This window comes from Battus philenor, unplaced genomic scaffold (genome assembly GCF_028537555.1).
Source record: "Battus philenor isolate CCGP_79_NKW_IND1 unplaced genomic scaffold, ilBatPhil1.0.hap1 SCAF_5, whole genome shotgun sequence".
Taxonomy (NCBI): Eukaryota; Metazoa; Arthropoda; class Insecta; order Lepidoptera; family Papilionidae; genus Battus; species Battus philenor.
The window spans coordinates 2,129,600-2,142,657 of NW_027181715.1; the positions used below are offsets into that span (position 1 = coordinate 2,129,600).

Consider the following 13,058-nt stretch of genomic DNA (forward strand, 5'->3'; position numbering starts at 1 on the left):
ATCAATATGTCTTTTTTATCACTATATGTAGATATGTTGAGTACTACTAATGTAAAACAAAACAAATGGCATTTCTTTTTGTTGCAAAAGAAAACTACACATCCTCATGTCCACAAGTCCAAACTGTAACGGAACTTTTACCATAAAACGTAATGTCAAATATTCGCTAAATTTTATATTAACATCATTACCTTATTCTCATGGTCTTTTAAACTTTCTTTCACATTAAACTCTGTTTTATTATTTCATATATTATTTATCTGCATTAACTAGTCTGGTAAAATCATAAACGTGCCAGGCCAAACCGATGTTTCTGAAGGAACCTACGTGTTTAGTTCATGTAAATAAGTCTAAGGGAAGTTGTACATGCCAAAATAAGCTGCCGTCAGCTTATTTTGGCATTTACAACACAGCATTTATTCATGAAAAAAATGCCTACAAAAAACTTTCGAACAGAGAAATTCTTATACAAAGTGATTTGTGTTACAGGTGTGGCTTTAAATAGGTCAATGTATTGCTTATTTATCGCCAATTAATGCATTGTACACGTTGTTACAAAAATTAATGGTTTCAAAAATAAACTAAATATAACAAAGTAAGAAAAAGAGTTTTTGCAATTCATATTACAAAATATTAAAATTAAATATTGTTTTATTAACCCTGCAGATTTTGTATTGCCAGAAGTAATTAACCTGTTGCATTCCAATAGAGAAAATAAATTAATGTAACGTATTTCATAGTGATCACATTATACGGGGTGATTGCAATTATATTTTTACCTATTTAAAAGCTTATACTTCTATAACCAATTACCATGCAGAAATGAAAAACCACTAGTCCATCTTAATTACCTAAAATTACTACACTTGTTAAATATCGTAAAAAGTGAAAGTATGAATCGAAAGAAAACATAATGCACAGATTTTGACACCAACAATAGATGTCACCACAAATCAATTTAAAGGGCGTCGAAGAATTGCAGGCCAACTCGCTGACTAATCGATGAATCAAAACGATTTATCATATCACTGTATTGATAACACAATCAGTTGTCAACCACGCCTCGTGCCATACCGCGTACAAGTGTACAAATTTAGACAAGTGCTTTAAATGTTTGTTATACGCATTCTCAAATATAGTAAGAAACCGTGTGTTTGTTTTGTGATTTGAAATACAGTTAGATGTCTGTACTTTAAAGGTATTTTTTTTATCTTATATATTAATATTGATTTATTTTATATATACCAAATATCTTCATTGAGGATGTTAAGTGTTCCTTTTTCACTGGAACATTTTTATGTGCTCATTTTCAAGTTTTATAAGGTACAGTTTCTGTTACACATTTTTTGGTTTGTCTCTTTCTGTTGCGCTTGAAAATATAACGTTATATTTTTAGTCTTTGCGATATTAAAAGGTTGTATTGTAAGATCGAGGAATACATTAAGGTTATATCAAATATATATATATATGTGTTTTTAGTTGATCGACATGTGTTGAACTTTGATGTTTCATTTATCTGGTTGATATTATAATGTTTATATCAAACATTATAAAATTTCATAAAGAAACAGCTTTAATGAGTTTCTAGCCGGCTTTTCTCAGAAGATCAGCATTCTAATGGTGCTTACAATTTGTAATTTTAAAATATTTCGCTATTCAAAAGTGCATGACAATGCCAACTTGAATAAAGGAGGTCTACACACACAGAGGTCCATATCATAAAATGAAATTACTAAAAATACAAACAGCTAACATTAAAGCATAACAATTGCAGTGTTGGGAATTTTTTTAGATTTTATAATACAATCAAATGGCTGTTACTTTCAACATTAGTTTTACGTTACGAATTAGGACGTGTCTATTTTTTAAATTTGTACATTGTAACCAAACTTTCCTTGGGAAAAGATGGAAGATTTATCTTAGATTTGTTACAACTAAGTTATAGCGAAAATTCATATCATTAAAGTTAAAAATATGCGGTACATATAGATTTTGGTAGTTCATATCTCCAAGTAAGGAAATTAAGTCGAGATATATATAAAAGGTTTTCAGTTATTTAACATGTGCGCTAGGTCTGTAACTCTGTATGCGTTTTCCATTCCGTCTGTTTAGCATACCCTAGAGGGTCGAAGTTTGTGTTAATTGATAATTATCGTCGATTTTGGTAACTATAATCTATGTGTTATTTCAATTGTATGTGTAGTGTACTTCATCTCTGTGAATATTCTGAATTTTGAGAAGGATGTCTTTGTACGATATCACATGGATCTGAATATAATTTATAAGCTTTACCATGTCTTACTTCAATGATATTTGTAGCTAGTGAATATGTTAAGCTGCGTAGAAAATGCTTTGTTGTAAAATGCTATCTTTTTCCGATAAAAACGTATTACTTACAAAGTTAATGACCTTTTTATCTTTTCTTTTAACGGTATAAATTTGTATTTAAATGGTTTCTATTTTTTTAACTACACAATTTGTATATACAAATACCTCACTTTGCGTCGTTTGCTTAATTAGTAATAATTTTCGATGTACGTCGTTAGATTTTCGAGGTGGCATTGTTTAGGGTTCGAGTCTTTAATTTTTTTTGAATTTTTTTTTTGTTTTCTAAAGGATGGCAACAATTTTGTTTCTAATTGCGCCATGCCATCAAATCTCAGGGATTCCCTTCCTAACTAAAAATCAACGCAATTTTAATACTGTTCTATTTTCACTTTGTTTTCCTAATTTTAGAGTTCGGTTTTAATTATGTAGTGTTTGTAATGTAATGTGTTGTGCTTTTTTAAAAGAGAATAATAAATTTATATAAATTTTTACGTGTTGTTTCTGGTTACAAAAAAGGTAAATATTATTTCAATTTATTTATTGGCAGAGTTATATTTTCTATTTAAAAAGTAGTATTTTCGTGACCCTGGAACCTATCTTCGATCTTTACATGGTTTGCTATTGAAAATCTTAATTTACTTTGCGGCGTTTCAATTTGCGTCGTGTTTTTTTGGAACGTAACTACGACGCAAAGTGAGGTATTGGTGTATATAAATTAGTTTTAATAATGTTCTTAAAAGTATCCTTTGGGTCACTTTCTATCACATTGGCTAACATGTCATCGTTCTATTGACGTATAAATAAAAAAACGTTGTTAATAAAGTACAAAGCTGCACAACTTAGATGTTAAGTCTAGTTTTTTTTATTTTATTGCAAACACCTCAAAGTGCCTATTGCATTAATAAATCTCTTTGTATTCACCCCGTACGTTTGTTGAGTAACTTTAAAGGCAGTTGGACATGTATGTACATTGTTGCGGAATTGCGCTTCGGAATTAAAATAAAGCGTAGTTATTGAACAAACTTTATTTACTGAGGTCACAGAAAGAGAATTATTATATATTAATTAACACACTGATGCTACAGAATGCAATTTCTCCAAACATAGTACGAGACTAGTACAACGTATTATTAACTAAACGCTGCCTCTCATTGTCTCCGTCTAATTGCACCTCTCGCTCTTAATATGTCTTACAAGTGCGTAACTTGCGGCACCGGTCACTGAAGAATTCCACAATTCACACTTTTCACTTAGTACTTACACTTATCATCACTTCTACTACTACTTCTTCTTAAATCGCTTAGACTTAACTAACCGCGTGCACAAATTCAAGGATTTTTCAGAACCTTCGTTCGATTCTTATTTCGGTAGTAACTCTAGAATCTTCAATCGATCATCATCATGATAATTTATTTAAATCTTCTCTCCAGTCTCATCTTTTCGATTCGTTAGAGAACTCTCTAGAAGTTTCTGAATAAACGATGAGCTATAAAAACTGTAGATCGATTGGTGAACGTAGGTTTTTGAGGCACTAATGCGCAATTAGATAAGTTGACCTTGCGACCGGCTCTGAAACATTTGACAGTCTACCGTGGTCGACAACACCTCTATCGCAATTTGTAATACGCGGAAAAAAACTTTTTCTGATTACATTTATCATGATCACTATGTAGCATATAATAGTGTTCTTTGTTTGGTCCCCACTGCTGGGATATTAACTTGATGTACAAAAAAACCACTCGCCTTTAAAACCTTATGGGCCTTGTGCCAATGGGTGAACGTTATCAATATTTCGGAATCTTGACACTACAACCTTTTTTATGGCCTCTCTTTATAAAAGTGTCTTATACTTCCTCTTGTGTGCTAGGGGACTATTTATACAAAAAAAATAATCATATTATTTGCGTTCTCATATTTTATTCCTCCTAAATGTCAATTAATCATTCGTCTTCCTTTCTTCACCAAGTCTTTCATTCCTTTCACACTTTCATAATCATTTCATTCATCACCTCACTTTTGATATAACCTTGTATTTATAATGTCTTGTATCTATGTATGTTTTAATAAATAATAAACTGATTAACTAAGAAAACGTCTCAACACATACAGTATACACCAATACCTCACTTTACGTCGTGGTTACGTTCCAAAAAAAAACACGACGCAAATTGAAACGTCGCTAAGTGAATTAAGATTTTCTATAGCAAACCATGTAAAGATCGAAGATAGGTTCCAGGGTCAAGAAAATACTACTTTTTAAAAAGAAAATTAAACAAAGTAAACATTAAAAAAAATATATATAACTCTACCATTAAATAAATTGTAATAATATTTACTTTTTTGTAACCAGAAAAAACACGTAAAAATTTATATAAATTTATTATTCTCTTTTAAAAAAAGCACAACACACTACATTACAACGCACTACGTAATTGAAACTGAACTCTAAAATTATCAAAACAAAGTGAAAATAAAACTGTATTAAAATTGAGTTGATTTTTAGTTAGAAAGGGAATCCCCGAGTTTTGATGGCATGGCCCAATTAGGAACAAAAGTGTTGCCATCTTTTAGAAAAAAAGAATATTAAAAAAAAATTAAAGACTCGAACCCAAAACAACGCAACCTTGAAAATGTAACGACGCACAGTGAAAATTAGTACTAATTAAGCAGCGACGCAACTTCGAAAAAAACGAAACGACGCAAAGCGAGGTATTGGTGTATAGAATGCAGTGTTTATATAATAATTCAGTTAATCTAAAAATTTCTGTCTGGTTGTTCAAACCGCAGCTAGATTAATATTAAAGGTTTTCAAGTTGCACGGGAATAGGTTTTATTATTTTACATGTATCAAAACGTCGTACGTAATTATTACGTAATATAATGAGTCAGAACAACTCGGGTCGTATTTACTCAGCCTGACCTTGAGGACGGCCATGTTTATTGCCACAATGTACAACGTGCGAAGTATTTATGCAAATCAAATTGTTAGCAAATTATTTACATGATTGATTTCATTCAAAGGTGTATCCACACTAATATTTTGTTGAATTATTGATTTGCATCAAAATTTTGACCCGTTAAAGATTGATACGTTCTCAACAGGGTCAAAACTTGCCTTCAGTAGTACCTGGGTTTCCTTGTAGTGGTTGAGGTATAGCTTTAGTGTTTATTTGTGTTTCTGCTTTATAATGGAAAGATAAATGTAGCCGTTTGAATGACGTCTTATTTATTTATTAACACTTTTTTGTACACCATACACAATAAATAGAGGAAAAAAAAGAAACAATTCATATGGTACAAGAAGCGGTTTTATCGCTCGAGGCGATCTCTACCAGACAACCTTTGGATGGAGATGAGATACGTGTACAGGCAGTAAAGAGTGTAAGTACATACAAATACATACATATACAAACATACCAATACAAATATATATACATATAAACATACATCGTCTTATTTAATCATAACAACGTATTCTCCTTATAAAAAAGCTTTCAATAAACTTTCAAGCAAAGATTACGATCTTCAGTAATAGGGGATATAAGGCGGGGAGGTGAATTCGTCTTAAAGAGTTAATATATACAAGTAAATAATGATAATTTTTTTTCATCGTCCTTGGACGCTCCCTGCAAGGCTCTGGCCACCCCCAAAGGTCGCCACCATGACTGGTCTCACACTGCCTTAACTTTGTCGTCGGTTCATCTAGTGGGTGACCTATCACCCAAGTGGACGTTCATCATTCTAGATGATGAAAATCCCATCCAAATGTCTTTGCTGTTGTGTCATCGGCATCGGAAGTATGTAACAAGTTGACGTGCATGTAAATAAATTATTGCTGACAAATGAATTACATGTAGCGATAAGACCGCTCCTTGTACCATACGAATTGTTGCTTATTTCTCTATTTATTATCTATGGTGCACAAAAAAGTATAAATATATTTTTTTACAACTAGAACTAATCACTCTGTATATTGTATTATTATATTCTGCTATCTTATAAGGTTACTCAAGATGCGATCGCTACAAAAACCTTAAAATTAGACAAGTTCCGTCGCCTACCGTGACAGTTCGTCATTACAACCGCAATATTGTCTAGATTGTAAATGAGAATAATAGACGAATCTCATGCGATCGCATCGCATCCGTAGCGGAAGAGTGAATTTTAGAAAGTTTTTACTTTAATTTTCAAACGGAGAAACGCGCAAATTAAAATCGAAACGCTCGCGAAACAGCGGCGAGTAAATTGTGAGGTTGGTAAGACAACAAAGGTGTTTTTCTCTCAAATATTCGTTACCTACGTTTGTCATTCTTACAAAAAAATTATACTTTATATTGCTAAAGTTATATTACATTATTGCTTATTCTAATACTTTTTATTGCCACATCTGATCGTTTCTTGGATCTACTCTAATTTCTTATTAGTAAGTATTTATTTCAATCTACCTTTATCTTTATATTGAACTTCCCTTTACCTGCTTTCCAAACTAATATCGAAAGCCATACGGCTTTTAAGTCTACTTTACCTTATACTACTTAACCTATCTATATATATAAATTACTATTTATTTATCCTATTATTATTCTATTTATAATATATGTTCGTGACATCTATACCTAAAATAGATAGCATTTGGCACACTGTTACATTTAATTTAGTCGTCTGTGTTTTTCTTATTATTTTCTTACATTTCTTTTCATTCCACGACTGATTGAACCCGGTCACAGCCGGCCCGTAGGCATTCTTCCTAATTTCTGCCAGTGCTCGTGTGCAATGTGCTGCCGTTCCTTCCAAGGACCTTAACATGATTATCTGTTCACATTATGAGACGATGTTCCGCCCTGCACTTGCTGATCCGTGGTCTCGACTCCAGGAACCTAAAGCCATAGCAGACATTTGTTCTGCGCGCTATATCTATCTCTATATCGATTACTTTCATTCGTCTTCGGGTCTCCACATTCTTGATTCAATCTCGTAGAAAAACTCTCCATGTCTCATTAAAATGCATAATAAACATGATGAAATTTATAATAATGTTTTCTATATAAAAAGCGCGTCATTCTGAATAGTTATTTACTCTAAATTAAATTATAATTATTTATATACCACACTACATTTTCTCGAGGAATCCATCGCACATTTATTGTTCATCTTTACATTTATATTAGCGTATAATTATGACATTAGATTTGTCTATATCAGGGCTTCTTAAACTTTTGTTATTCACGACCCCATTTATGATTGCGAGTTTCTTAACGACTCCACACAAATATAAAAAAAATATATTTTTTTATGATTTATTTACTAGGTAACAATATGCATATACATATGAAAATATATAGTTTTAGAATTCGTTTTGAAACATACAAAAATCTAAAATTTAAAATTGCACAAAAAATTATAAAATTGTATTTATATTAGTTTGACATTAAAATCCCTCGACCCCAGAATTTTGCCACGGGACCCCATTTGGGGTTGCGACCCATAGTTTAAGAAGCCCTGGTCTATATCAATTCCGTATATGTAATAACTTAATACCTGTTATCCAATACGTGGTAAGCTGAGAAGACGAAAGGTTTGCTCGAACTAACAGACGGTTGCATTTGTTTCGTAATTGCCTTACCTACAGAATGATTGGTTATAGATGTGACAACAAAAAGCTTAAAAGTTTTCACACATATTTACAATTATCCTGTATAAGAAATATGTTACCGTAATTTAATTCTCCTTTTCAAATCAGGCAGACCTGTAACTTCTGGCAGTACAAACTCTACAAAAATAAACAGTTTCATTTCTGAAACCATTCAATAATTGAAGGAAAAATACATTCAACCGTTTAAAATTTTTACGCCTATAACTAATCATACTCTAAAACGAACACGATACGCATACATGTATGGTATTATAAGTAAACACGTAGTCTTTACTCCTAAAATAGCAGCAATGAACATAAATCACAAAGTACGAGGACAAACGCTTTAACCACAGCCCGAGTGTTGCGTCAAACGAAGGGTGGAGCGAGATAAAGAAGCAACTGTGGTCGAACTGTTTCATTTCATACAGAAATCCCTATGCGACCTGTCACGCTTGCTAGCTGTCGACAATGGCGGACGGTTTTCATGACACGTTGTTTAAGGGCTGATCATAAGTATTAATTATATTTTTTAAAAACCCATACATACACTCATTCATCGTTTTCATTCAGTCATTCATTCATTCATCACCTTCAATTCCGCTGGTACATAATTAATAGTAAGTCGTAAGACATTCACTGCTAAGCACAGGCTTCCCTTATAGATTCACTAGTAGGAATCGTCCTGCATCCAACCTTTTTTCATAATCTTTCATCCAGTGGTTTTAAGAGCCCCAGTGATTACACTAATCCTGGCTCCTGCTCTTTATTGATTGCACGAAGTTTCTCAAAGCTAGATTATTGGTTGTTATGCATCTATAAAAATTGTCAAATGCCGATCAAGCTCTATAGTGTTATAAAGTTTGGTTTAGTTCTTATTAAATAATAATAAAACAATTATTTGTAAATAAGAAGATGCTTTACCTATGGTATGATTAAAAAGGAAAGTTCCTTACTTAATTTTTAAAACTAGTTAAAACTATACATTCTAAAATAACAACAGTAGATGTACACAAAATAGTGGGTGAGGTTCAGGCAAAATGAAATAGATGATATTACCGTATTTGTTGATTGATTACCAGAAAGGGTGCGATTTTTCATCGCAACTCTAGCTTACACATATCTTTAGTTAATCATATAGCCCTAACCTTATATCCAAAGATTCCACCTGTTTTGGTTTCTTCAGAATGCGTAATATATATATGTAGTTAGTTGTCGTAGTGTTTTAACTAAAAATAATTGTGAAAACAATTTCTATAGTAACAGGGTTTTGTAAATACAAAGAAATGTAAAGAAGCTATCGAAGCAAAATGGTATCACTTAATTTTTACATTCTAGAAATTTCGAAAGCAAATCCTAATAGGATAATTGATACGTTCGTTGGAAAGTTTGGCGTTATCAAAGTTTTTGATTTACAAAATCCCGTCCACCGACTTTGTGATGGTTATATAAAGATGTGATGTATTACGCCAAGAACACACTGATTTTTAGTTCAGTTAATACATTTGAAACTAATGGGAAATAGTTTCAAATGTATTAACTGAACTAAAAATCAGTGTGTTCTTTAGCTCAAAAGCACTTACAAATAGATAACATTCACATATCTCAGCCTAGTTCATCTAGCCTATTGTAGACTATATCACGTACAATAGACGTAAATAATCAAAGATAAATAGATATGACACGAAGTCTGTTTTGACAACCCTAACTCGAGAACAAGTTATGGCCAGCCGTTACTGTGAATGCACCGGATGCACTTGCTATGCGAAATCCGATATACAATGACCATAATACATTTTGGTGCCACGTTCACTTTGATTATATATAATTTTTAATCTCTTTTAATACTATTAATAAGTGTAGTAGTAATGTAGTAAAAGGATAGACAGTTTTAGTTACGCTTTAAGATTTTTTTATTCCTTCCCTTACCATGTGTGGGACAGGGATGTCACGTGTCCATGCTTCTTCCTTCCTTCACGCTTTCTTTTTTTCTTCACGTGTTCTATCTTTTTCATTTACAAATCTTCTTCCATTCATCGTCTTACTTCCCTCATCTATATTATTTTTAATTCACGACTCATATTTACATAATATACTTTATTTCTAGTATTACAATTACAGTTAAAAATCATTCTTTTTTTAATTTTCAATACTTTCCTTGTATTACTTTTAATATGATTTATATTAACAGTTTTGTTTATTTCCCGCGTGTCTTACCGACCCTTAGTATCGAGATTGAGTTTTATTCCTATTTATTGTGATCTGCATTACTGTTTTACAATACTCTAGAAATGTAGAACGCAGATTGTCATCACCCATTAGGATGGCGATGTTTGCTCCCTCTATCCCTCCCTTCATCTGGACCTTGGAATCGGAGCGAAGTCCTCCAAAAACAGAAAAGGCTTTTAGGTTCTAGAGTATCAGTAAGTACAACGGACCGGTAAGCGCAACATAGAACCTCCACTCACACAGTAGATGGACCACCTAGTCAAGGACGTCCTATTGGAAATCTGTGGCGGAGGAGGCCCATGTCCAGAAGAGGACGTGTGACGACTGATAATGATGATGAACTTAGTGCTAAGAGGCTGTGATTTAATTCACTTTATTTTCCACATTAATCTATTCCAAATATCACTTCGAAAAGTTCCGGAAGAGCCTAGTTCGATAAAAACTAGTACCAAATTGAGCTTTGTGGTTATGTTCACTTGGCCCTCAACAAACAATGTCAGTTTTTTGTGTTCATCTACACAAACATCCATATCATTGTATTCAAAGAAATTGATTTCAATTTACATTGTTAAAAATCTTTTATATTTTAGTACGTTTTATTTATTTGATTTAATATAATTTATTTATTTAGGTACACCAGCAGTATACATAAATAAACACTACATTAAAGTTAACCTCATAAATAATAGTTATATTATCTTTTCCTTTATAGGCGACATAACATTAAAATTTACTTTTAACATTGTAGAAAGATCAGACCACATAAATTCAAAATAAACTAGTTAGAAAAAAGATTGAAGAGAAGTGGTCGTACGTAAGAGCAATCATCAAGCTTTCGACTTTAGACTCCAAAAGAGGTTTTAATTCGAAAAGTTTTCGCGCGCAATTTTCTTTAAGGTGCTTAAAATACTCAATTAAAATTAAAAATCTGTAATGGATGCAATGATTTATTAAGATGGTCTAAAGGCTCTATAAGAGTCGCAAAAAGTATCGATGTCAGGCAATATTTATAAATTTTCTATTAAAAGATCTGCACATTCGTGAGATACGAGAGTGCAGCTAATGTTTGTCCAATTATGGGACCCACGCAGGATAGATTTCATTGGGCGTCGAGACAAAAAAGGTTCTCACAAAAGATTAAGCCAATTAATATTTTATAAAAGAACAGTAGATCATGTACTAAGTGACTGCTTTTGAGGGAGGACTTACGAAAGTGATTTATACGTTAAGCGTACGTTCTTTGATGAAGTCTTTACATTTATTGCATTTATTCTATGGCACAGGGGATGTCATTATAAAAGCGTCCACTGTTGCCTACAAAGGAATTTTATAGAACCGAGAGGTTAGGTATAACAAGCTGGTCTCTATTTTTATAGCAAACCTTGTGTAAATCGCTATTTTTCTAACATTTATCACTATAATAATACGTAAACCTTTATTGTCGCTTTTTTGGAGACACGCTAAGTTTTGGAACGCTTCATTTAAAAAAGGAATTAAAATATGCAAACTATTCAAAACGATTTTTTGATTTTATTTTTTGTCAAAAGGTATATGAATGCATTATTTATTTCCATCGAACTTTGAGAGTAAGTCTGCCTGCCGACCAAGGTCATGACGAAACCTTTATCGTTATTAGATCGCTAATAACGAAAAAGGTTTTAACGCCGGCGCCGAAATTAACCTGAAATGAAATGTAAGCGTCAATACAATTGTAGATGAATGACAGGCAACAATACGAAACGACTGGGGCTCTGCCGGTGCCCTTTGGCGCGGGCGTGACGATGCGCTCCGGCGTCGCTTATCGACGGTCACGATCGACGCAATGTAATTCGTTATCCACTCGATACCGACATGTACAGTCGCATACACAATTACTACTATTTGGCTACACTAACAGGCAGTTCTAAGTCGTTGGACGGTATGTCATAGATATTCCGAGATGAAGTCAAACATTAATATCTTTTGTATTTCCAATTTAAGTAGAATGAGCTCGCGGTATATTTGAAGAGAAAAATAAATATACAACTAATGTTATACGTCAAATAATTGAAACAAAAATTAAAATTTTTAGTATTCATTCGTTCGTTCATTCGGTCAATTATGTCAGCCGATAGACGCCCAATGCGAGGAACTCAGCGATTTCCCGCGACCTTGATTATGTCGTCGTATAAAAATCAATAAATATAGTATTAAAAATGTAGTCCCTAGTAAAGTCAATGTCTAAACAAAATTTGCAATAAAAAGTCTCTAGTAAAGAAGCTTTTTATTGCAAATTTTGTTTAAACATTTGACGTGTTCCATATTCTTTTCGAAAAGGTTTTAATGTAAACCGTTTTGACTGTGCAAAAATAAGATTGAAAAACTCACTTGCAACAATGATATAAATTACCATTTTAACTTGATACTCCCATCTTATTCTATCTAATCTTTATTTGCGAATGTTACTTTGTCCTAACAACTAGTTCCTTAATTAATGAACAATGATATACACAAATTTCGTATAACAAATACTTGCATCGATTTAATACATATTTGCACAATCCCAACTTTCTCTGCATTACTATTTTAATAAAGCAAATATAAAATAAATTTAGGTGTCACAGAACAGTTTTTGTTGCGATTGTACATTTGCGCAAGTTGACCGTATCCAACGCTTCGACCATTGTCTCATAAATCGATTTAATTGTGAAAATGTTTCAATTTTCGCCATCTTTATTCATTTTTTTGTCTTCTTCAAGATCTCTCTTGTGACACAGCCTCCATTTCCTTTGTTGCTTAAGATATATTTACAAAATAGTTTAAACATATTACATTTTATGTACATAGATTTTACATTCTTATAAGTAAGCTTTCTTTTGATAGACTATAT

General features: G+C 32.4%; 1 protein-coding gene across 2 annotated transcripts in view; it reads left to right on the plus strand.

The window, feature by feature from the left end:
• LOC137929481 (prion-like-(Q/N-rich) domain-bearing protein 25) overlaps positions 1-13,058 on the plus strand; it is a 42,359-nt gene that overhangs the window by 10,916 nt on the left and 18,385 nt on the right. The window contains exon 1 of one of the 2 annotated variants that reach the window (XM_068772451.1): positions 1,123-1,198. The exons of the other annotated variant lie outside the window; for it this stretch is intronic. The gene's annotated coding sequence lies outside the window, so the exon portion shown is untranslated. Of the gene's footprint in view, positions 1-1,122; positions 1,199-13,058 lie in introns of those variants that run through there. 2 annotated transcript variants of the gene reach the window in all.